Source organism: Thamnophis sirtalis, unplaced genomic scaffold, assembly GCF_051295495.1.
Source record: "Thamnophis sirtalis isolate CommonGarterSnake01/CBP01778 unplaced genomic scaffold, rThaSir2_p1.2 scaffold_7, whole genome shotgun sequence".
NCBI lineage: Eukaryota > Metazoa > Chordata > Lepidosauria > Squamata > Natricidae > Thamnophis > Thamnophis sirtalis.
In genome coordinates this window covers 69,180,276-69,207,299 of record NW_028261387.1, presented here as the reverse complement: position 1 = coordinate 69,207,299, position 27,024 = coordinate 69,180,276, and the positions used below count along the sequence as shown (strand labels likewise).

General features: G+C 36.5%; 1 protein-coding gene across 4 annotated transcripts in view; it reads left to right on the top strand.

Annotated features, from left to right (window-relative positions):
- PTPRT (protein tyrosine phosphatase receptor type T) overlaps nucleotides 1–27,024 on the top strand; it is a 631,119-nt gene that overhangs the window by 112,773 nt on the left and 491,322 nt on the right. The window lies entirely within an intron of this gene.

Here is a 27,024-nt window from a genome sequence, read left to right as displayed (position 1 = left end):
GAATATCCTGAGAATGGCTAAATAGAACCTAGGAGCACCACACTCATCAGACACAAGCCCAGAAATAAAATTGTGAAATCCAATTGAGTCCAATCCTTTATTTGCTTTCACCTAATAGACAGAATCTTGCCAGACTAAAATTATACCTTTCTCAACCACTTAACGTATCCTATGAGATTTTACAGTGTGCTTACCCTGATTCTCCCCCCCCAAAAAAATCCCTGTTGCTGCAGGTGCACAAGTCTATTTCATTTTTTGTTTTACAGTTCTCATGTGTTCTTAAGAAAAAAGATTGGGGCTAGGGAAAACCATTTGAGCCCTAGATTATTATAATTTGGAGCATTATTATTGAAGTAATGGCAACCACTGATATAAATTTTAATTTTCCTGTGATCTGCACTTTACCTTCTCATCTATCTCAATCTTGCAGCACAATCCACTCTCATTCCTGCAGATATACTGTATCTCTACTTATGGGTGCATGTACAAATCTTTTGAAGAACGAGTGGTGGGAATATGTGGGAGTACTTATAAAGTACCTCTTTTCAAATCAATAAAGTGTCTGCATTATTTTCCAGGCTCACTTAGCTGCTTTGGAAACTGCCCACTTATCTCTGCATGTGTGAGAGAAGTGACTTTGAAGTGTTGGAAGTGAACTGGCTAGCAGTATGTGCCTTGCTGAAATTTTATTAGAGTGGCATATGCCAATTTTTTTTCCTTTTAGAACTAATAGATAAACAGTTAGAAAAAAACCATGGAAGATAATGTCAATATATGATTATTGCAGCAAGATTATGTATGCACAGATGGAAAGATTCAACACTACAGGTACTCTGTAGAAATTCTCAGCCATCCAGATCATGTTTGTCCCAAAGATGCTTTTCTTTCAGGAAGCAACTGGATTTTCTTGTTTTTTCTTTGAAGTCGTTTCGCTTCTCATTCAAGAAGCTTCTTCAGATCTGACCGAATTGCAAGGAGTATATATAAATCCTTCCATTCCCCACTATCTGGTCAGAGCTGAAGAAGCTTCTTGGATGGGAGACAAAATGTCTTCAAAGGAAGAAAATAAGAAACTCCAGTTGTCTCCTGAAAAAAACGTAATTTTAGGATGAACGTTACTCCTCAACCTATGACTACAATTGAGCCCAATATTTCTGTTGCTAAGTGAGAGAGTTGTTAAGTGAGTTTTGTCCCATTTCACAATTTTTCTTCTTACAACTGTTAAATAAATCACTGCAGTTGTTAACAGTGTTGTTAGTAAAACAGTTGTTAAGTGAATCTGGCTTCTCCAGATTACCAGTGCATGTCAGAAGGACATAAATGGTGATCATATGGCCCAGTGGTGGGTTTCAATTTTTTTTTGGAACCTCTTCTGTAGGTGTGGACTGCTTTGTGGGAGTGGCTTGCCAACCTTGTGACTGGGTGGGAGTGGCTTCTCAGCCATGTGACTGGATGGGCATGGCCAACTTGTAAAATGTGATAAAACTCACTTAACAACGCTCTTGCTCAGCAACCAAAATGTTGGCTCAGGAACTCTGGCATTGAAGTGTGCAAGTCTTAAAGCTATCAAGTTACAAGACCTTTGCACCCCTTTAGAAAAAAATACCCCAGGGGTATTTAAACTTGACAGCTTTAAGACTCGTGGACTTCAACTCCCAGAATTCCTCCTCTCGCTCTTCATCTTGATGATGTGTGGACAGGCGGGAGAAGGGAATTGGAACCGGTTCTAAATGATACTGTAGATTTGTGAAAACTCTTCTATAGAAGAGATTAGAACTGGCAGGAACCCACCTCTGATATGGCCACAGTCATGGCAACCATCAAAAATACATGCCAAAATTGCCAAGCATCAAAATTTTGATCACATGACCATGGGATGCCACAATTATAAGTGTGGAAACCCATTATAAGTCACTTTTTGCAGTGCTGTTGTAACTTTGAACAGTAACTAAATGAATGGTTGTAAGTTGAGGGCTAACAATAGCCACTATGGGTGAATGGTTGGTAAAATTGATAGATCTTTCTGGATAAACTAACTTTTTTGATTAGAGAAAAGAGACATTTATTGGTGACTGGAAATTTCTTATGGAGTAAGAAATAAAAAAAATGAACTAGTGATTTATGGTTTTGATGAATAAATAGACTAGATTATATTAAAAAAGAGTACCATGATTAACTGTAGAAAGAAAGCTTAAGTTATAATTTTATACTTATATCTGCTGTGAAAAAAACTAGAAGCTACTTTTAAATACTTTTTCCTCTTTTCTTACACTTTTTTCCTTTCCTTGCACTTTTTGCTTTCTCTTTTCTCTTTCTTTTCCTTTGTTCTTCCATCCTTTATATTAATTTGTAATAGTTTTTCATCTTCTATTTTAAGAGTTTTAATTATTTGTGTTCGTGTGTGTGTGTGTGTGTGTGTGTGTGTGTGTTTCTCTCTCTGTGCTTGTGTGTGTTTGATATACTAGAATTAGTTTAATAGTAACAGAGTTGGAAGGGACCTTGGGGATCATCTAGTCCAATCCCCTGCTCATGTAGGAGACCTATACTAGGGATTTGAACTGCTGAACTGCCGACCTTTCTGATCAACAAGCTCAGCATCAAAGGTTTCCTCTGTCGTCATGTCTGAATCTAGGGATGGTGTTCATCTCTGTTTCTTAGATGAGAAACAGTGTTGTCTGAAGACACTTCCATGGTCTTGTGTCCAGCAAGACTATATACCAAGGGACATGGAATGCTGTTATCTTCTCACCAAATTGGTACCTATTTACTCACATAGGTTGGCAGGAAATGGTCCAAGTAACGGGAGGTAAACCTATTGCATGACACGTGGATCTTGAACCTGGGCTGTCAACTTTTCAGCATCTTAAACACTCATAGTGTTTAAGATGACAACATTTTGAGATTTTGAATGGAGAAGAATGTCTGAATACAGCAGTAGGTGAAATAAAATGGCTGTTTCTCGGAAATGCATCAAGCTAGGGAGAAAGTAGAGACATCATGTATAGGTTTTAGTAAAGAAGGATGATAAATTCAATGTAATTTTGGTAATTAACAACCTCTTTTTTCTCTTCTTTAAGACCAAATGAGCAAACGTTAAAGCATATATACCAGGGATTTTTAAAAAAATTATATATATCAATTACATAAGTGAAAATCAGTTAAAATTGTGAGGAAAGTACCAACTAATTCTTAAGTTCAGGTTACAGGTTAAAAAAAAGACACTGCCCTTGATAGATTTACAAACTGGTTATTTAAAAGGACAACAGTAATTACATTGTCATGAGGGAAATTAAACTTTCTTATGGCCAGGGTTATTGATTTGGATTACAATTTTGCATACAGAGTAGATACTTGTTTAATACAACATGGGACATGGATTCAATTTCAGTATGTGAACATATATAAATATGATTTTATTATCAGAGATTGAAATATCCTTCCATATATTGCAAATCAAATAGCTTATTGCTTTGTTGGATTGGAATATAAAATTGTACATATGTGGTGTCATCTCTTACTCTGTGGTTATGCATGGTACGTATATTTCTGTGTGTAAAAATATTAGAGAAAGAATCAGAAAAGAACATATATGGGCATGTTCAACTAATCCTGGGATGAAAGCTTACTTTTTAGTCTCTTGAACTGTTTTTTTTTTCTTTGCTATTCTAGCTATTCTAGAATTTGCTTCCTTTCTTATTAATTCTGCTGGAATACTGGGTTAATTAATTCCTCTCTGTTATTATATAATTTGTGTTAATTTCAGTAATACATTTCAAATGATAGATTTTTATAAATAGTGCCAATGACTGTTAAACAACTTTCTCCTAGGAATTTAGTCAGATGTGGATCCAAAAAATATTAACCTACTTTCTCAACATTTCAATTTTTGCAATTGCATTTTGATTGTTTTTGGAAGGAGATGAAAACAAAAGATGCAGAATTTGCAGAGTTCAGTTTTCACTACCAGTCTTAAATAGACTGAGTTTCTTAAGTAACTTAATCCATTCAAGTCAAAATGAATGAATTTTGCTTCCTGTAATTTTCCAGTTCTTAACCATACACTGATTAACATACTTTCGTGTTGCTTGATTCCAAAAAGATTCTGTTCACACATTCTTAGGGAGAAAAGAATATTTGTTTTGCTTTTTGCTTACAATGTTCAATTTTTTTTTATTCACAAACATGGGCAACATATTGGAATATATATAAAATAAAATTTATGCGCTTGCTATCTTTGATGTAGATTCACACATCAAGCTAGGCTGCTATTGATTAACCATGCTGTATTGAATAACATAGATTGTAGAATATTAAGTTGATAATAAAAAGAATAGAGCTTGAAACCATGAAAAAAATGACAAAAAAGCCACAATAATCCTGTAAATCCTGTCATCTTTAAGAATATACATGTTTTGCAAGAATTCTGAGTTTTATATTTTCTCTTTTGATCATCTGAATATCTACAGAACAGTTGTGTTCTGGGTAGTACCTGAAATACATTTGTTCTACCAATAAGTAGTAGAACAATAAGTGGTAGAACAAAAGACAATGACAATATGGGGAAGTTGTAAAGATAGAAGTGGGAAAGGATGCTAGGAAGATTGATTTCTTATCCTGCAAATTGCAGCAAAACTCATAAAACCCCTATAAGATCATTCAAATTTTGATTCAGCTAAAACTAGAAAGAACCAACATGTTCTTGGGGTTTTTTTTTCACTTCCTTTACTAAATTTCAGCATATCTAGAATAGTTCAGGAAGGCACCTAGAACCAGTGGTGGGTTCCTACTGGTTCGGACTGGTTCAGCCGAACCGCTAGTGGTTGGTGGCCTGGGTCGCTGGAACCGGCAGTGACCCAGGCCTGCCACAGCCCAAACCAGTTCTTGTTTTTCTCTTTTCTATGCGCATGCATAGAACAATTTTTATTGCACTGTGCATGCACGTGCAGTGTGCATCAAGCACGCAAACATGCAGCGCACTCATGTGTGAACCAGCAGTAGTGCCTGCTGGAACCCACCCCTGGCTAGAACCCATTGCTTTTTCTGTTTGAAATAACATTTTCCATTTTGTGCACACTTCACATGTATAGTATTTGGACTTGTGATCTGTGGTTCAAAATTACTTTAAAATAATTTATTCCAATAGATCAGTATATTTAAATTTTTCATGGCATATTATACAATCATGACACTGGTATACAGTAAACATACTTATTTAATGAAATAAATTGCCAAAGCTTCAATTCTTAACAGCATCTGTACAGATTCTTTTCTGCACAAATGTGTTATTTCAAGATTTATTTATTCTACATCTGTGCCACTTTATAAACATTTGCATTAATTTGACACAGCAGATTTGGTAAATAAGCCACTTTTAAGCTTAACATGAGATTTACCCAAAGCTTATTGGAATCCATGGATGCTTTCCTGCTCTCTGTCTCAAAATTCATCCAAAACTCTGTAGTAAAAGTCAGCTTTGTGCCAAATTCATTACTGAATTCCAGGGAGTAGCAGCTGTGAAGTTGACATAACACTGTTTCATGAACTTTCCCTGAAGTGGTCTATTACCTTTTAACATCTGTGGTCCTTCCACATTGCCAAGATGTTTAGAAGTTCACAATGAGAGCATGTGTACATGACAGAAGTCCCAGTTTCAAAAAAAAAGTGTAGTGAAGAGCTGATGACGTGCGTTTTGTTTACAATAATTGTGTAAGATTTTTTCTCCCTCTTCCTCTAGGTCAGTGGTTCTCAACCTTCCCAATGCCGTGACCCTTTAATACAGTTCCTCATGTTGTGACCCCCAACCATAAAATTGGTGTCTCGGTTCCTAAGACCATCAAAAATATGTGTTTTCCGATGGTCTTAGGCGACCCCTGTGAAAGGGTCATTCGACTCCCAAAGGGGTTCTGACCCACAGGTTGAGAACTACTGCTCTAGGTATTCCATCCTGTTTCCATTGGTCCTATTGTATGCTACATATACATTCAAATTTTGCTGAATGAAACTGCATAAATCTGTGCAGGATTTTATAAATGGAATTTGTGGTGCTCAAAAACAAAATGAAGCTATTGTACAAAGGTGATATACTGTATTTCTGAGACAATTTTCATTTCTCCCTATTCCCCAATTGGGTGAGAAGTGACAAAGTGAGAGATCAAAATGTGTTCACATATTTGTCCTTATGTATCTGATCTTTCATGATCCCACTTTTTTCCATAAGAAGAAAGCAGATAGATTGATTCCCGCTTTAAGAGCATCTTTTTTCCTGAAGATGTTGAAGCATAATCTTTCCCTTCAGAATCAGCTAATAGCTTCTCTAAGGGAAAAGGCAGGTATGTGTACAAAGATCACCCGACTGTGTCTAGAATGCTGATTTGTCTGCAGATAAGTGAAGATATTTTCTTTATTAGAGAAAGGAAAATCACTCTTGGGAAAATAAACAGAGTTACCATTGTCTTTTTCCTCTAGAGTACTGTTTGAAAAGTGACTAAGAAGTGTATTTGTGTATGTATTTAATCCACATAAGGCTTCTACTTTCTTTGGAGTCATGAGACTTATTTTTAATATCTCCTATTACAGGTAGTCCTCAACTTACGACCATAATTGAGCCCAACATTTTTGTAGCTAAGTGAAAAAAATGTTCAGTTTTGCCCATTTTATAACTTTTCTTGCCACATTTGTGAAGTGAATCAATGCAGTTGTTAAATTAGTAACATCATTATTAAGTGAATCTGATTTCCTTATTGACTTTGCTTGTAAGAAAGTCACAGAAGGTGATCACATGACCCTGGGACATTGCAATTGTCACAAAGCATTCAAATGTTAATCATGTGACCATGGGGATGCTCCAATGGTCATAAGTATGAAAAATGGCCATGTCATTTTTCCATTGCCATTGTAACTTTGAAAGGTCACTAAATGAATTGTTGTAAGTCAAGGATTTACATGTCTATACATGTCTAAGATTTGTTTGTTCATGGTGTGATGAATACCAGCTGTTGAAGGAAAAATGGCTGGAAATCATAGTTGTAGTGCGTAGTGAATGAGTATATCATCCTTACAAAAGGATTAACATTATACTAATTTCATTACAATGTATTGCAGTTCACCAAAATATAATCTCAAAGTTCTTTAAGTGGGAATCAGAGGTGGGTTCCTACCAGTTCGCACCTATTCAGTAGAACCAGTTCGTCAAAAATACTGAACCAGTTAGAAGAGGTTCCACCAGTGGACCCGGAAAGCAGGCCACACCTGCAGAAGAGGTTCCAAATTTTTTTGAAACCCACACCTGGTGGGTGTGTAATGTTTCGCAGTTATCTACGCATTAATAATGATCTAGTAATATTTCCTTATACATTTTAGGGACCGTTCCTTACATAATTGGTGTTTTCTTTCATACTTTTGGATTTCTAATTTCTGTTTCCATTAGTTGGCAATTGCTAAAACCAATCCCACATGAAAAAGTATTCAAAGCCTTCTTGATTTTAATTGTCAATTTATTTATTCCTGCACATTGTAATATTTATTCATTTACATATTTCTGTTTTTCCACTGTTATGCAAACACAATTCCAGCAGCTGCTAACATATGTAAAATTAAATATATATTATACTCCCTTTCAATAGCCAACAAAATATTTCTGGTTTTAATTCCATATCTTGCTTTACGATTGCTTCTAACCACTAACTTCTGAATAGCTACTTGGACCGACCTAAGTACTAATTCATAATTTCATATCGGGTCACATGGGCAGCAAGCCACTCCCATCCGGTCACATGGGCAGCAAGCCACTGCCATCCGGTCACATGGGTGGCAAGCCACTCCCACAAAGGAGAGCACACCCACAGAGTAGGTTCCAACAATTTTTGAAACCCACCACTGGTGGGAATCAAGAATTTAAAACTGAAATCAGAGTTGGGAATTCTGAATCACTGAGAAACAGATATAACAGAGCATTTTCATCTTTGCCACTTTAAGGTATGCGGCTGTCAACTTCCAGAATTCTCCAGCCAGAATTCTGGGAGTTGAAGTTGGCATATCTTAAAGTGGTCAAGGTTGAGAAATACTATAAAAGAGGTTGTTTCCAGAGTGATCAGGAAAATCTTACAGAACATTTTAGTGAGTAAGTCCAATACTTAGTCTGAGTCATTCCAAACTTAAATTGAGGAAATGGTGTAAACTGCATTCTCTAAAAGTTCACCAGATACTCACAGAGTTGTAGATTTCTGATTCAAACCTCATCTTCTCTTAACTTTGGGCTCAGAAGGGCTGAGCACAACGTTTTTTTTGAAGTGGAATAAGAAAATATGGGTGGTACTGCCTTCATGATGAAGTACAGCCAATTGAAGATGAGCTTGTTCATGTTCTCAACAGTTAGAGGAAGAATCTTCATCAGAGGTGGGTTCCTACCAGTTCACACCAGTTCAGTAGAACGGTTCATCAAATCTACCAAACCGGTTAGAAGAGGTTTCACCAGTGGCCCCGGAAAGCAGGCCAAACCTACAGAAGAGGTTCCAAATTTTTTTGAAAGCCACCACTGATCTTCATACAATGTCACAGCTATTCACAGATTTATTCCTGATACTTTTGTATAAAAAGCCATTGTGGGGAGATTAGAATAAATAAATCAATTTAGTAACTCTTTCTAAATGAAGCTGAAACCTGAAAGCCTTTCCACTTTTCCATTATATAAGATTTCTATAAAGTGTAGCCAGATTTTAAGAACATTGCTAGTCACTAGATAGCAGCCCACAACATGTTTTAGTTGATGCTTCATTGTTCAACGAGTCTATCCCTTGTTTATATTTCACCTGCCAGTCAAATTAGCACCTTTATTTTACTTGCCCGTAAGATGCAGAAAAGGAAATTGAATTGTGAATGTGTGGGTAGTGTAGACTTGATTGACACATAAAATAGGAACTGACAGAAACCAACAGAACAGACAATGTTTTCAATGAGGGCATTTTGCCAAGTTGATTTTAGGTAAATCATAAAACAGGGTAATTCCTTCTTTCAAGTAAAATGGTAGTTCAGAGTTATTACAGTCAAAAAAGGTAGGAGAAGTCAACAAATGTATTGCTCTTTTAAAATAAGCTGTTATTTTTCTGCATTTGACTTTTCCAAATTCTGAATCAACATACATTGGGCCCCCTTTTCAAGTTCAGGAAAACTAACATATGTTTTCCCATGGTAGTATTCTAGTTAAGGTGCATTTGAAAAAAAGTAGATGATTTATGGTTACAAAATTGTACAACATTTGTTTCCAAAAACATTTAGGTTTCGTTTTAGGTTTAGGTTTAGGTTTAGGTTTAGGTTTCGTTTTATTTATATGCCGCCCTATTCCCAGCGGGACTTTAATGTGTGTGTGTGTGGGTGTATGTGTGTCTGTTAATATATGTCTTCTCTTTCATTTTTATCATGTGAGCCCTTCAAAGCTAGGCAAGGAAACAGACTCCATTGGAAGACTAGAACCAAGTTTTATTGAGCTAGACTCTATTACTAGAATGTTGCAACATCTTTCTGTGTTTTTTGCTCCTGTCCTTCTTATACACCAATAGCTGGCAGCAAGCCTGAATCTTTTTCTAATACTATGTCTTTTCTTTGAGCTCATGGAAAGTCTGTATCTTTCCTGGTTTTGGAATGGCTTCTGAATATTTTCTTCAAGGGCATATACATGGCTTCCTACATAACCTTATATGAGTTATTTTGAGTAGCTTATTTGAGATGCAGTTGAAATGAGGGAATCTGGAAAATGTATTTTAGAAACATGTAAAGCAGGGGTGTCAAACTTAAGGCCCGAGGCCCGATCTGGCCTGCGGGGTGCTTACATCTGGCCCACGGGGCTGTCCTGGAAACAGTGAAGGACCAGCCTGCAGTGTCTCTGCCAGTGAAAATGGAGCTCAGGAGGGCCACATATCGCAGTTGAAAATGGAGCTCAGGAATCAGTTTTTGCTGGCAGAGTGCTCAGGCAAAACCATACACAAGTAATGTTGAACTGGTCATGCCCACTCTGTTCACGTTCACACAATCTTGATGCAGCCCTCAATGAAATTGAGTTTTACACCCCTGATGTAAAGGAATTATTGTATATTGATATATTGAAGAGTGGAGTTGGTGTGACTGCAATAAGGTAATATACAAGAAAAATGGTAAACATGAAAATGGTAAACAAAAGTCATGTTATATTTAGATTGTTTTTGGAAGGAGTGCATTTATATGTATTTATACCTGGAGAAATGCTAAAATATGAATGAGATTATGGTATAGCTATGCATCTTGTTTAAGATGTTTCTGAAGAGTGCATGCCTGTCTGACCATTAAACCATGGCCTTCTTGGTCTCCTATATCAAGGGAAAATAGAAAGTGTGAATGTAAACATTACTGAAGAATTAATTGGTTACCTATCTCTGGGAAGGTGAGTTTCAGAATTAAAAACAAGTAAATTGGGGAAGTTAAGTGATGTGTGGGATCCTTACGTCTGTATGATGAAAGAAATAGAATTAATGAATTAATGCTGAATTAATGTGAATTCAACAGAAAAGCGAGTGACCAGCATGAGTAATATTTGTTGCTGTAAGTGAGAATCAAATTGCAAAGCAAGTAATAAATGCAAGAGGAATGAACTGAAAGAAAGGAGACGGCAAACTGTTATTATACAGAATCAATGAGACCTTCAAAAAGAGAAGTCAGAGGTTTGAAGAACAAAAAACAGTATCTAACGCAGGGATGTCAAACTCAATTTCACTGAGGGCTGCATCAGGGTTGTGGTTGACTTCAGAGGGCTGGGTGGGCATGGCTGACTGAGTGGGGTGGTCAACGGGCTGGGCATGGCCAGCTTGACACCACTCACTGGGTGTGGCCAACTGGGTGACCGTGGCCAGCTTGACACCACTTCCCAACCTGCTGGCATGTTTCATCTTTGCAATGGGTATACCGGGCTGAAGCCATGCGGGCTGGCCCCTTACAGTATCCAGGACAGCTCTGTGGGCTGGATCCAACCATATAACTAGCCGGATCTGGCCCACAAGCCTTGTGTTTGACACCCCTGATCTAATGGGATGTAAGGATGTGGTAGAAGTAAGCATGGTTTACAAAGATTGAATGGTATGAAGAAGTATTGTGAATGATATTAGTGCAAACTAGTTTTTCGGTAGGCTTTCTTTTTCTTATATGTTGCCTTCTTTATTTGCTTTTCTATTTATTATTCTTTTTATGTGTTCTTTCATACTGCTGCTTGCTCCAAAATGCAACAGTGGGATGCGGGGAAACAAATTTTAAACCACTGTCATGGGAATTTGCACATAATAAAAGGGAAGGGCTTTGAATGCAAGGTTGTGGTTGCTATTGTGACTTTTTTTTAACAATCTCTCATCCAGCCTTAAAAAAAAATGTTGTTTTTAATTGGAATGGCCAAGCCAACAGATTGTGATAATTTGATTTGAATTACGAAGCAAAGTAACTTCTTCATATGAAAGTTTTGAAAATCACTTTGAAATGTTTAAAACAAAGTTCAAACTGATGTCCCCTTTTTTCTGGGTCTATTAATTGATTTTTTTTTCCTTTTAAAGGTAGCCTTTTGCAAAGCTTTCAATGACTACAGCTCTGGCTAACCTTTTTTGTTGCCTAGATAATTATCCTTAAAAGTATCTTCCATCAAGTGCCTATTTTTCTGTTTGACATTCAGGTTGTTACCATTAATGACAATAAGTCCATTATGAGTATAGCAGTCTTAAATTGCTCCATTGTGCTTATAGTTTTAGAAGTAGCTGCTTCTAGCTTTGGTGAAAGTTAAAAGTACAGCACAGGGGTACAGAAGGTAAATGACAACCACTGTATTTCAAATCCAAGGAAACTTGTGATATAAATATCTCAGGATTTTTTGTAGCTGTGAATATTTATCGAAATAAAATTCCAATTTACCCTAAAGGTCTAACTACTCACGGTATTATGTGTTGTGTGCCTTCTGGATAGTACCATAGAAAGGTAATAGGTATTGTAGCATTGATGATATATAAAGGCTATCTAACATAGATTGAAGCTCCAGCATCCATGAGAGATGATTTCCATCCCTTGGATAAGTATTTCTAGAGAAGATGAGCCCATTATCCCCCAAGGAAGCATTTCTTAATGTGTAGCTGATCTCTGCTTTCCTGCCATTCCTATCTGGTAGTTCTAATCCTGCCTTCTAAAACAACAGAGAACAAATGCCATCTTCTCTGTGAAAGTCCACTAGTTAAAAACAGCTATCAAGTCTCCCCTTGATTGTTTTCTGCTCCAGGCTAAAATTACCCAACTCTTTCAGCTTGTTCTTTTCAAAGCCCCTACCTACACATCAGTTGCCTCTCTCTAGATTCATTCTAGTTTGTCAATATAATGTCGAAGTCTGCACTGTTAACATTGGAATTCAGTTCTAGAAAAAGAGGTAAATAGTCAGCTTTTGTTTTCCCATAATTTTGTTTCCTCTCACTGATCCTTTTGCTATCTTTGTAGCAATACATTATAGAAGTGGGGCAAAGAATATTCTTACACTGATACTGAGTAATATTACTCCACCAATCCTGTTAGCAGGATAATAGTTTTTGCTTAGAGTAAAGACTATATTGGCTAAACCAGCCAAGCAGACTTTTGTCCTTTCTTATTTCATATTTTCTTCATTTAGTCTTAGGGAAGTATTATTCTTCACTCAAGTTGCCAGAAAGATAATGTTATATCTCTGCAATTTCCACAACATTGAAGCAAACAAACATAGTGGAGAGCAGTGTTTTGATTTATTTTTAAAGTACTGGTAGTCATTTATCACAAACCAGCCATGAGAAAGGAAGCATTATTACTACTTCATTTCTTTCATTGGGGGGGGGGATCCTGTTGACATGCACAGAGAACACACACTGCCAGCTAACCTACAGCCTTAGGAGCTCTCAGTCACAGCAGTCCATAAAAGTCCCCAATGACTGTATCACATAGCTATCAAAAATATTTTATGTCTTCTGGCTGAATTTTTATCACTTTGTCTTTGCATCAAGGGACCAGGTAACATAGTTCCAAGGTTGAATCTGAAATTATTTCTTCTCTTTGGATTTAACCTGGTGGATTCTTCTCCCAGTATGGTTGGGATAAAGCTAAGTGGCCTCCAAAACTGCTTTAGCACAATACAATAAAAAGGAGGCTTTAGATTGCTAAGCCATCTTTCATTTTAATAAAAATGAATTACATCATGTGGTAAATATATGACTTTTGATAGACAGCTTGAGCCATGATTTTATCCTTCTGAGGGATTTAATCTAATTATTCATCACTATTGTGGACTGAATGACATTTTAAGGGAACATCTATGGAGATTCACAATTATCCAGGTCTTGCTTGTTCCAAAGATATTTTTTCAAGAGGCAACTGGACTTAGTTGTTATTCTTTGAAGATGTTTTACTTCTCATACAAGAAGAGCTGAAGAAGCTTCTTGGATGAGATGTGAAACATCTTCAAAGAATAACAAGAAAGACTTGTTGCCTCTTGAAAAAAACACCTTTTAGGGGAATGCCAGACATAGAAAGAGATTGCATAACACACTCATAAATGGACAAAATAAATCAATAATGCATAAAATAAATGATTAGTAATTATAATTCAAATGGAAAATGCAATAATTGTAAATTGAGTTTTAGAGCAAGGATTAAAATTTGGTATTTACTCTTTTAAAAAAACTTCTGGATGAATTAAAGTCACTATTCAGAGAAATAGAAAGTGCTGATTTTCTCATGAGAAGAACTCCTCTCTCTATAAACAAAATGCCTATTTTTATTTTAGCTTAAATAAATCTTTAATCCAAAAACCTGTAAATCTTATGCCTATAAAGTAAAGGTAAAGATTCCCCTCACACATATGTGCTAGTTGTTCCCGACTATAGGGGGTGGTGCTCATCTCTGTTTCAAAGCTGAAGAGCCAGCACTGTCCGAAGACATCTCTATGGTCATGTGGCTGGCATGACTAAATGCCAAAGGTGCATGGAACACTATTACCTTTCCACCAAAGGTGGTCCCTATTTTTCTACTTGCATTTTTACGTGCTTTCATACTGCTAGGTTGGCAGAAGCTGGGACAAGTAACGGGCAGTCACTCTGATATGGGGCACTAGGGATTCAAACTGCCAAACTGCCAATCTTTTGATTGACAAGCTCAGTGTCTTAGGCACTGAGCAACTACATCCCTCTTCTTATGCCTATAGTTTCTACCTAAACTAATGGTGTTTTCTAATTTTTTCTGGATCCTTTATTCATCAATTTTCCACAGCTGTTATCATTTCAGCTTCTTGGGAGCTGTTTCTGGAGTTCTTTCCCAGCACACAGATATACTGTACATTAATTTTCACCTCTGTTCTTTAATCAATTAAACTGGTGTATAGCTGTGAATTTGGTAAACTTTCCACTAGCTTATGCATATTAGAAGCTTATTTCCTATTTCTAAATTATTCCAATTGATTTCAATTCAATTCAATCCTGATTGCCCAGTTACCTAGCTCACTGGAGCTTTCAAAGACCAGTTTTTCTCTCATAAAGTGATTTATGGGTTTGGAAAAAAACATTGGAGAACAAATCAATCTTACCATAGGTACATTTTGAATTCTCTGTTCACTATGAGTGACAGTAGAGTTATATCTCTCACCCTGAAAGAAGTCAGTCTGTGACAGTACTCATTTGATGTGCTTGCAAAACATTAAGCCTTTCCATTTTTGTAGAAGTCTCACAGATATGTAAGTGTTCACTTCTGTTTCTCCTTTTTTTAATCTGATCATTTTTCTTTTTGAAAGCAGCAGCAGATGCAACAAAGATGCTAGTTCAATTTCTCTTCCATCTTCTTTTCTTCTTCTTAAACCATGAAAATGAGGCTACAAGTAGAAAAGAAAAATGGAGGAGTTATTGTACTAGCAGAGCAAGGCAAGGAGATCTGTGCTGTTTTCTGACCCTGAATATTCACACTTTTTCAGGTACTCTTGTCTCGTCATGACATTGGCTCCTCCTCTTGTGACTATGTGTCTTAATTCACCAGCTTTAATATATTCTTGTCCTTCTCTTGAAAACAAAGTATCATGCCAGCTGATCTGTTCTGATTTTCACCCATTCCAGGAAAGCAAAAAACACTTTCTGAGAATGAAGACTTTGTTATGATAAATTTGTTATTGTGTATTTCTATTGTGTTATTTGGAAAAGAGAAATATGGAAACTAAAGCAAATTAGAAAAATACTTGGAACTGTCCAGAGTTCTGAAAGATCCACTTTCAATGTAATTCTAGCAAAGAAATCAGTGACATCTGATCTCTTGATGTTTCATTAAGAATTGATATTACATTAACAATGATTCTGCAGTATCGGAATTCAAAATTGTAAAGTTACATGAATGAACATTGTTTGAATAACCTCCATTTGGCTTTTAAAATTATAAGAAGTCTTTGTGTAACTGCTCCATACACACAATACACTATATAGTAGTATAGTAATCCAAGCATATGATTAATTTATCCTGTAAAATCAGTGGGACATAAAAGTGCTTAATTGTGGATGAATGTTGTCCATATTTTCACATTGTGACTGAGAGTTATTTTATAGATGTGTCTTTAAGGAGAACAATTAGTTCACAGACAGTATTATATTTTCTTTGGTTCTGTTATTATGTTCAGGTATATTTTCAGTAATTAAGGGGAAAACCAGAACTTTTTACAGCAGAGTGAACTTATCAGTCTCTAACTCTCTCTGCCACTCTCACAGATCCTTGCTAGCAACTACCCTGTCTGTTGCTTAGCTACCAAATCACCCCTCTCTCTCCTCCTCCCTTCCACTCAACCTTTTACTAAGAGAGATAAGGAAGGGAGAACAGGAAGGCAATTGGATGAGTTGCTTTAGTGTTTGATTAAAGCCGTTCTTTATGCTTTTCTTTTCCACAATTATCCCTCTGTGTAGATGTTGTGGAATGCACCTCCTCTGGCCTTTTTGCTCTATGTTTCCCTGGGGCTTCCCTGAAGGCACCAGGTATCCATCTGCAGGCCAGCCACCTCCTTTTGTTCCCTGTCAGTTTTAGACCTGTCTGGGTCTTCTTTTATTTTCTCTCAAGGAAGCTCCAAACAATTTCATTTTCGTTCTTTTCTCCCGCTGGAGCCAAAAACTGGCAACTGCACACTTCTATGGCCCAGCAACTGCAGAGAATTTCCCTTCCAGGCTTTAGCCTGCAACAGATCTATATAGTAGGCTTGACCAATCAGAATGCGTCCTCCATCTGCCCACAGCAGTCTTGGCCAGGGCAGCTCATTTGCTGTTATGATAACATAGCTACACTTCAAGTTCACACCTGAGCCCTCTTCTCCCCATTTCTTTTCTTTCTTTTTGCTGACCCATAGCACCCATGTTACTCTACTCTTTGACGTGTGCTTAGTAAGTGTAAATGTGTAGGGTTTTCTTTCTTTCTTAGCACTCCTAAGAGGAACATCTATTAATTTTCTGTTAAAAATTAGGTATTTGAGTAATAATATCAGCTTAAAGTAAATTTAAAAGTTCCCCTCACACATATGTGCTAGTCATTCCCAACTCTAGGGGGCGTGCTAATCTCCGTTTCAAAGCCTAAGAGCCAGCACTGTCCAAAGTTGTCTCTGTGGTCATGTGGCTGGCATGACTAAATGCTGAAGGCTCAAAGAACACTGTTACCTTCCCACCAAAGGTTTGTTCCTATTTTTCTACTTGCATTTTCACATGCTTTCGAACTGCTAGATTGGCAGAAACTGGGACAAGTAACGGGAGTTCACTCCGTTACACGGCACTGGGGATTCGAGCTGCCGACCTTTCTGATCGACAAGCTCAGTGTCTTAGCCACTGAGCCACCGCATCACTAATATCAGCTTAGGTTTATTTAAATTATGCTACTTTGTGTTACATGGGTGAATGGGTATGGGTTCTTATGTATATTCAAACACATGTCCTATACTTTGATAATATTAACTTGCTGTACTTGTAATAGAAATATTTTCTTTTTAAAATTTTCATTGTATTTATAAAGCAGACTAACCATATTGTGACTGAAGTCAGTGTGTAATGAGCATTACAAAGAGGTCTACAAATTGCCAAGGATGACAAGCTTCCAGAAGGTTTTCTTAAAGATCAGAAGAATTGGGGATATATAAACTGGGTGGGAATGATAGGCTAATCCAGAGGACAGGAGCTAGTAATACAAGAATCTCAGTTTAATTGCTGAATATACTCTAAAGCAGGGTTTTCAAACTGGTGGCTGTCAGACTGGATGGGTCATGCACAGGCCACACCCACCCCAAATCCACAAAGGAAAAAAAGTAATCATAATACATCATGTGAGGTAATCAAATTTGACACCCATCCTCTAGATAATTGACAATAAGCCTGAATAACATTATCTTGAATTTAGGAATTTCTGGAAAGAAATGATTAACTGAAGACAACTCCAGTAAAAGTGGAGCTAACAAACATGACAGAATGAAGAACTGGCTAGTAGATAGGTTCTTTCTAATTCCTCTCCAGGCAAGGGGAGGTCCTAAGATCATCCATGAGTATTCCATAGAATTGTTCCTGATGGTCTTTGGTAGATTTAGAGCTCTGGGAGAAAAAGAAATAACCATATTTTTTGCTCTGCAATGAATGCATTCAACAGAACACTGGGTTTGCATATTATTAATGACTTATGGAAATTTCACTAACAACTTAGTAAGGATCCAGATAAATTTGAAATGAGATTTTGGGTTCAATTATAAGAATCTTCCCATGGGAAAGTATAATAAGATAGAAGTTTTAAAGTTGTACCCAAGCAGGATCTAGAAGGAACTAAAGATTACAATTAAAGAAGAACATTTAAATTTGATTTCCTAATACAGGATGGAGAAAAAACATTTTAACATTTGACATATTGAAATAATGGATGTAGATGTCAGTTTTAAGAATGTCTGCCTCTATAAATAGATTGTATTTAAAACATTTTATAGAGCAGGAAGAAGTTTTACCTGACAAAATATAGACTGATATAAAAAGAGGCTTTAAAAAGTAGAAGCTGTAAGTATTATATGGAAAAAAGATGCTAGTGGACATACTTCTGGAAATATAACAGATCACCTGACGTTCTAATAATTAGAAGGGATATACAAATAAGAAACTAAGAGAATAACTTGGATAATTTTCCTTGTTGGATCTACAAAAGATTCAAAGCTTTGAAGAATTTTTTTGTGATGCAATGAAAAAAAATAGAAAAGAATATGTTGAGTTTTAGGACATTATTTGAATGAACAAGATCAAGATTGTTAAAAGTAAAAGCAAGAAATATGAAGCTGGTTTACTTATATTCAATTTAAAAGTTGTACTAGATGTCTTATCTCTGGTAACTGTCCAGAGTTCTGGAAAAACCCAACTCCAATGAAGCTCCGAGACAGACATTTTTTCAAAGCTCCCATTTATTAGAGTAGGTATAAAGGCACTTATGTGAAAACCTGAATTTGAGATTTCTGGGCTTTCCTTCAGTAAATCAAAAGTCCAAACCCAACCCTTGCACCCATCAGTCCATTACATGGTCCATTCCCAATCTGTCCGAACTCGAGATAACACTTCAACCACTCCTCCTCCAGGTGCAGGAATGCCATCACCTTGATCAAAAGAAGAATGCTATTTTGTCTAACTACATTCCCTCTACCGAATCCCCTATCCCAAGCACAAAATGTGGCAGTGTGGAAGTTTCCAGTGTTGATATGGCTTCCAATGCTGACAGGAACCCTAAATGGACTCCCGGGTTGTAGGTTAAGTGAGAAAGTCAAAAATAAAAATCTGGAAGAAAATATCACATCACTTCCATCCTAATGCTAAGAAAAGTACATGAACATGAGCTTGATTTAAGTTGACTTGACTCAGGTCTCTTTATCTTTAAATAGCATTGTGTTTGCTTCCTCATGAATTTGCACAGCTTTCTTAAGTCATGTCTTAATAAAGTCAAGTGATAAATGCACTTACATTAATTGACTGGTGTGTTTCAGTCAACCATTGATATAACCTCTGCAAGCTTGAAGACTTCATTTGACCTACTTTTTGTTAGCTGTAATTAGGATAATAGTGGGGTATCTCATTTTCAGTGGCCTGATGATACCAAGTAGACAAGGCTTGAAATATAAATGCAATGATCTCTCCTAGATAAGAAGTAAATACTCTTCCTAAAAAAAGAACAGGGAGTAGGCATGTGGAGACGGACAGCTTGATAGGCCAGCTAGTGTAGTAATTACTACTAAAAGCAATGAGCCATGTGAAAATCGTTCACTGCTGAAGAATATTTTTAGCAAGCTAGACTAATAGTCAGTGGTCAGTCAGATGCATTTGTACAAATTAAAAACAAGGGAGGCTTGGAGGCATTTTTCCTCCAAGATAGAACATTTCTTTTTACTATCAGTAGTCTCAGTTACTATTATTCTTTCAATTCTCACAGTCCCTTTGGAATTGATTCCTTTTTTCATGCTTCGTTCTGAAATATATGTTAAAAATTTGTTGATGTGCTGATTTTCCTAATTGCTTTCTTATAGATGATAGAAGTATTGATGATGATGATGATGATAATGCAACCCAGGGGTAACATGACAGCTGGAAAGGTTAAAGTTGTTACGCTGCATTTGTAAATTACAAAATTCAGGACCCAGATTTGTAGAGATGGAAAGCAAATAGAAAACATGAACTCCTGGCAGTCGGCAGAGTTAGCCTGCAACACTGCATTCTAACCACTGCACCGCCATGGCTCTTGTACTACAATGATCAACATTGTAGTAAACATTCTGATTAAGTCCTCCCAAAAGTACCACCAAATTTTGAATATTTTTTTAAAACTACCTTTTTTTCAATCCTGCTTCCTATTTTTTTTAACTGAATGTGCCTAGTAGATTAAGCTGTTTGCTAGTATTGCTTAAGCAAACTGAAACTGAATTTGGATAGGACACAATGAATGCTAGTTTCAAGTGCTGATTTCTGGCATACGGTGATACCTTTATTCTTCACATGTTCCTCCTTAAAGAACATGTTTGCACTCTGAAGGTCCATCTGGAATTGGCATTGATATATAGAGTATACACATGTGGCGTGCACACACACACTCACTCACACACACAGAGAGAGACAATTATAGTCTGATAAGCAAACTGCTCTACTTCCTAGAGGAGAAAATGTAGCATCAAGCGATGGTAAACTATACTTTGGATTTTGCAATGTGTTAGTGGAATTCAAGACTTTGAAAATGGTAGATTATCAAAACAAGCCATGTTACTTCTATGTTGAAACAGCTGAACTTCTTGCTGGCTGCCTTCTGACACCAGTTCAAGAGCCTTAACTTGTTTGCACAACTGCCTATGTTTGTGCAATTTGCATTATACACTGTTAATTTCACTGGGGAACATTTGCTGACCTAATCTCAAATAACATCAATATCAAGTGGAACTGATTTTTCCATGATGGAGCCTTTATATGCATTGAGGCAAATCCTGTCTCTGTAGAAGGCAGTTTAAAGGAAATTTATTTACTCGTATCCTTTATTTTTATATATACACATATATGTGTGTGTGTGTGTGTGTGTGTGTGTGTGTGTGTGTGTGTGTAATGAACTACCCAGAACCATCCAGGGAATAGACAGCATTAGCATTTTCCCCCTTTTAGCTGTTGCTTTAGGAGAGTGGGGTTCTTCCCCATTATTGCATCTTATTCTCTTACAGTCAAGTGGGCTATTTCAATCAAATGGCGATCACTTTGTGAACAGGTTTATGCAAGGAAGTCATCCACTTACATGACTAGAGATAAGTAAAACCAATTCACAGTAAGGGAAATGTGTCATGTATAGTAACACCTTTAAATCAATCGCAAACGTATCACTGAGAGAGGAGAAATTTTTACCATTGCTAAAAAAATGTCTAGCCATAGCTACATTTGGCTGAAAAAGTGTATGATTCCAATGGGAAGCAGGAATTGAAGTTTTGAAGAATTGATATGTGCAGCACGTTGCTTCCCAGCTAAAATGCTTAAATAGTACTTGTTCAATTGTTTTGGGAAAAGTTTGGATAAAATGATTTCTAACTGAATCTACAAATATCAAAATGATACTTTGGGGCCATGTCAATCCAGGCCACATTTCATATGACTTCAGAAATCTATTGGATTTCCTGACATTGGTTTATTTTTTAATGCAATTGCTTCATAATTTGTCAGAATGGTCATCAGGATCCCCACTAAGCCTTTTATATCTGCACCATTTTCTCAATTCCTTTTCCACTTTCCTCATTCTTCTATTAATCCATTAGTATCAGTTGCAGGAACATTCAACTTCAGCAGAAATTCATAATGATTTTTGCATTCATTTGAATTTAACAGAAATCTTTGTTTGCTCTAAAAAACATTACACAGCTGAGATCAAACATCACATTCCCTGCTGTTTGCTTTAGAGTCAGAAAAATGCAAATAAAAATGTTATTTAGCTTAGAAAATATGATAGCAGAGCTCTCAGAATGATATAATTTGATGTTAGTTATCTCTTCTTTTTGTTTTAATTATTTTAAACATGGATATTTTTATGTCATGATTTCTCGTTATTATTATTGTTTCTAGTATCTAGATAATCTCCTAATTAATGTTTAGTACTTTTCTGGAGAAAACCTCTATTTCATAACATACAAAATAGTCTAGGTCCGTGATGGTGAAACTATGGCACGTACGCCACAGGTGGCATGCGGAACCATTTGTTAGGGCACGCAAGGCGTTGCCCTGTCAGCTCCAGTGCACAGGTGAACGTTGGCCAGCTAACTTCACCCTTCTTTTTTGGCTGTTTTTTGCCCTCCAGAGACTTCCCTGAAGCCTCCGAAGGGTGAAAAACAATACAATGTGCAAACTGTAAGTTCGGGAATGAACTTCTCGTTTGTGTGTTGTATCATTTTTCGTGCCTGAAGGCTCCAGGGAAGCCTCCTGAAGGCTACAGAGAAGCTTCCTGAAGGCTATAGAACGTGAAAAGCAGCCCTATGGGTAAACTGGAAGTCCATTTCCGAACTTTTGGCTTGCCCATAGGGCTGTTTTTTGCCCTCCGGAGGCTTCAGGGCAGCCTCCTGGAGCCTCCAGAGGGCCTCTGATGGGTGGGAGAGGCTGTTTTCACCTTCCCCAGAGTCCTAGAAAGCATCTGGAGCCTGGGGAGAGTGAGAAATAGGTCCATCGCATGCCAAAAGTATGGGGAGAGTAGGGGCCACACATATATGCATGTGGGGGGGGTTGTGTGTGCATGTGCGCAAATAAATTTAATAAATAAAACAATAATATCAAACTACCATTGATGGAGAGATGCTTAGTGGTAGATCTTTAATTGTAGAACTTTCCTGGGCATCTTTGTCTGCTAGAGGGATGTGCAGACACCTGGTAGATCTGCTTTTACCCATCATTAAAAGGAGTGTGGTGGCTCATGAGATTAGGATTCTGGGCTCATGATTGGCAGGCTTGTGTTTGAGATTCAGTTGCTGCCATAGAATGCTTGAGTCCCTGTCACACGCTCCAGCTCCTGCCAATCCAGCAGTTTGAAAGTGAGTATCTGCAAGTAGATAAATGGGTACCACTTTAATTGACAACTTAATGGGGACATACAGTAAAAGGAGCACCCAACTCAGCATTCCCTGGGCAATGGCTATATCACAGTTCAATATCTTGACAATTTTATCAAAGGTGATAATTTTTATGTCATTTGCCTGTGCTGAGAAAACTGTTCTCAGATTTCAGATTATCAGAGACTGTAACAGTACTAGCCTGTATCTTTCTTTCTGACTCCATGTGCTACACCATTCAGAATTTAAAAATTTGTCCTTTTATAAAACTGAACTGACAGCCAACTGCTGTCTACCAAAGTACTTCTCAAACCAATGTAACTGATGCCAACTTTGCACTCAACTTTGGGATGGGAAACTTGAATTGACCAAGTGATGTTTCATCATTTATTCTAGCGTTGAAATTCACCTAAACTAGCAAACTTGAATTGACCAAGTGATATTTCATCATTTATTCTAGCGTTGAAATTCACCTAAACTAGCAACCTTTTTTCCAGTATTCCAATTTAAGCTCTATTGTATTCTCTTTGGATTTATCTCAGCTATTATCTACTCAGAATAGCTTATCTGTAGGTGGAGATAAGCATCGACACATTTTGACAGACTTTTAAATACATGATCACTATTGCATGGGATAACCAAAATATTTAAAGTCTGATGCTTATTAGCAAAGACTTCAATACACTCAATCTTATCCAACACTTAAATGTGGCTTTAAGTGAGAGTATTGTATTTCCAGAACCTTTGGCTCCGATGTCTTCTGTAAAAAAATAAGATCATTTCTACCAGTGAATTTTTGAAAAATTGCTCATCACATGGCAATGTTATGGAATATCAATGACATCTCAAACTTAGGGTCTCCTTGAAATTATTTAAGAATCAACATAGAAACAGTGCCAGGAATGAATTATTGAGGGAGGATATGTTTCATCTAGTAACTGTCCTCTTGCTTTGTAGGTAATGATTGATCAAAAAGATTATAGGCTCACTATATATTTCCCTACAAATACACACACACAAACACACACACAAACACACACAGCCCCAAAAATGGAAGCTTCACTATATATTATCTTTCCTACTTCAAAGCTGCAGCTGGTGCCAGAATGTCCTGGTGTGGGCACTTAGGCATCCAAAGTTAATGAAGATGACTTTATATCACCTTTAAAGCCCTTCATAACATGGGGCTAAGATACTTATACTGATAGACTACTAGTCTGTCATGGTATCTACCATTAACCCCTTGAGATTAGAATGGCTCCACCTTGCTGGCCATTTGTAAGTATCTGAAAATGGGTCTATTTCTCCGGGAACCGAGGTAGTGTGATGGATGAGTGTGGCTGAAATGTTAAATGATTATGGGTTGGCTTCAACTGTGTTGTATCATTCTTTGTATTTTGTTTCTGCATTCTTTTTTATCATGTCCTGTCTGCAATCTACTATCTTCCTATCCAAATTTGCAGCTTGGATGACCATATATATTTGTGAAATAAATAATACATAGAACAACAAGCTGTACATGGAGCAGGAATACTTTGCATTCATTTCCTTTGAAATGATATGTTTTCTTTTTGCTAAATGTTTATCATACTATAGTTTGTGAAATACATTTTATAATTCTGAAGATTCAGGTGCCTGAATTAATTACCAAAGTAGTTAAAACAACAGACTATACAATAAAAATTGACCATGTTTCAACCAGAATGATGTCTGGTCCAAGCTAAATTGATTTCAGTTTTCAAGGCCCATAGGAACATAGATTAGACCTTCTCCCTAAGCTTCCTTTATGAATTAAAGAAAAGTATATTAAATGGTAACAGAAAAAAAGAGGGAAACATAATTATATGGCTGGCAAGGATTAATTCAGATAATTAAAATTAAATTCAGTGGCTTTTTGGCAATTTATTGTGAAGTCCTCCCGGAGAAGTCTTCTTTGTGTAGAAGAATCAATCCAATCAATTATATGGAAGAAGTGTAATTGAACTTTTTCTAATGTAAAAACTCTGTTTAATTGAATCAAGAATCCATGTCTGACTGGTCATTGGAATCTGAAAGCTGTAACCAGATTAATTCTCATCAAACTACTGACAAACTAAAACTGATATTATTAAATAAAAAATAAACTATTTTACAGCCATATAAAAGTAGCTGTTACAGGAGGATAAGGAGCTCACTAAAAAGGCTGTCAAATGGTAGACATCTTCCCATAATTTCTAAAACTGATGGATAAGCCCCAACTTTTGTGATACTACATACTGCCAAAGGCTCTTCCATTTAAACAGCTGAAAACAGCCTACCACTGTATTTTTTTTAAAGGAGACATTAACAAAAACAATATTTGTAAACAATTTATATTGTAAATTATTAGGTGGTTAGCACAGGATAATATTCTGATTGAGGTGCAAGTGATGTGAAAAGAGGGAGCTTTTGTATTATCATGCTCCAGGGAACTGAGCTTATCTTGGTCATCTTTGACTCCTGAGTTAGCATCATTGGGACAGGCAACTGTTAATTTAAAACATTCCTCCATTGACTGGAGAGTACTACTCCTAATTAAAATTCTTTATGATGCTATCTGGCACCAGTTCTGGGAATATGACAGCTACAATAATCTATTTGTTCAAAATCCTATTCCCAAAGGGTTTTCAAAACAGTCAAGAAACAGTTGGTTTTGTCTCATTTTGTTTTCAACATATTTGTAAATTTGGTGATCCAGTATGTTTGTAAAGTTAACACACTTCTCTTCGTGCTTCCATATTCTGACATTAGTATGACCATTCTCTGAAGTAAGTCAAACAGGCTTTTGGAAAAACCTCAAGTTCTTTGTCAGGTATCGTGAAGAAGAAAAAAACAGATTTTACCAAAATGAAAATTATGATCCTTTCAAGAAGGCTCTAAATTATCCCAATGTTTGATCAATGTACAGCTTGCGTGTATCTTGGATATATTTTCAAGTGCTTTCAGACTGAAAGGAAGCAAACAAGACTTTTAGAATAACAGAGTTGGAAGGGACCTTGAAGGTCTTCAAGTCCAACCTACTACCTAGGCAGGAAACCCTACACCACTTCAGACAAATGGTTATCCAACATCTTCTTAAAAACATCCAGTGTTGGAGCATTCACAACTTCTGGGGGCAAGTTGTTTCACTGATTAATTGTTCTAACTGCCAGGAAATTTCTCCTTAGTTCTAAGTTGCTTCTCTCCTTGATTAGTTTCCACCCATTGCTTCTTGTCCTACCTTCAGGGGTTTTGTACTTCTTTCTAATAATAGCCAAATAACTTCCAGGACTATCCTAAGGCTCCCGCTTATTGAAATTGCAATTATATTCTAGTTATTCTTGAAGGTTTCAAAGGCAAGAGAGCTGTATGGTCCTACTCTGTATTCAGTGAAAATGCTTAAGAACTTCCTTTTAAATTTGCTGATATATTGAGTTTTAAGTTCAGAATTAGGGACATTTCTTGAAGTATGGATGTCTGCCATTTTAATTTTGTCTTAAGTTTTTCAACTGATTCTCTGGCCTGCTGGCACTCCAAGGTGATTATACTTTAGTTGGTAAATAAAAATAGAAATGGCCATCTATATCATAGAATCTGATGTAATTTTGGCTGACATAAGACTGAAGCTAGGAAATGGATGGTGAATATAGATCAGCAAAAACTCTTGAGTATAACCTAACTATTTAAATGAAAGAGCTAAGATGAGGATATTTACATATGCAAACTATTGTTTAATGTTGTCTGTGTAGAGTTTCAAATTTAGTCATATTGAATGCTGAAAGAGAGAAAACTTCTTTGCTTTTTGTAAAGGAAAAAAGCATTACAGTCAAAAGAAATTTGTTCATATGATATTTAAGAAATAGAGACACTTTCTATTTGCTGTGAGAAATTCCCCATTCTCTCGGTGATTATTCTGAACTATTAATATCACTTCTAACCACATATAATGATAGTGTGATTATATGTATAATTCAATTACTTGTAGATGAATAATCAGTTATTACAATAAAGTGAAGTAAATTGTGTTCTGTTCCTTTCTGTGTAATAGATCAGACTCTAAACTTTATCGTTAGGTTGAAGTATAAATATAAATAAAGACTGTTGTTCTGATTAAATTATTAGTTGTAAAATATTGCAGCAGTTCTTGTAAGGATGTATAATGCATTTCTGGTTTATTTAATATTCAAGAGGATTCAGTTATAAATCTGTTGTGTTCTGTTTAAAAACATGCACATACACACATAACATTTGAAAATAAAATGGAAATGTTTCCTAAAGCACATAATGCATTTTATTACCTGTACAACAGTACTTTTATATGCAGTTTGCCATGAAATAGGATTTTGAACTAAGAACTTCATTATAAAATGTGGGGATGTGTACAAGTTGAGGAATAATTGTGTTCTAATCTTCATAATAGTCTGGAAAATGCATGTTAG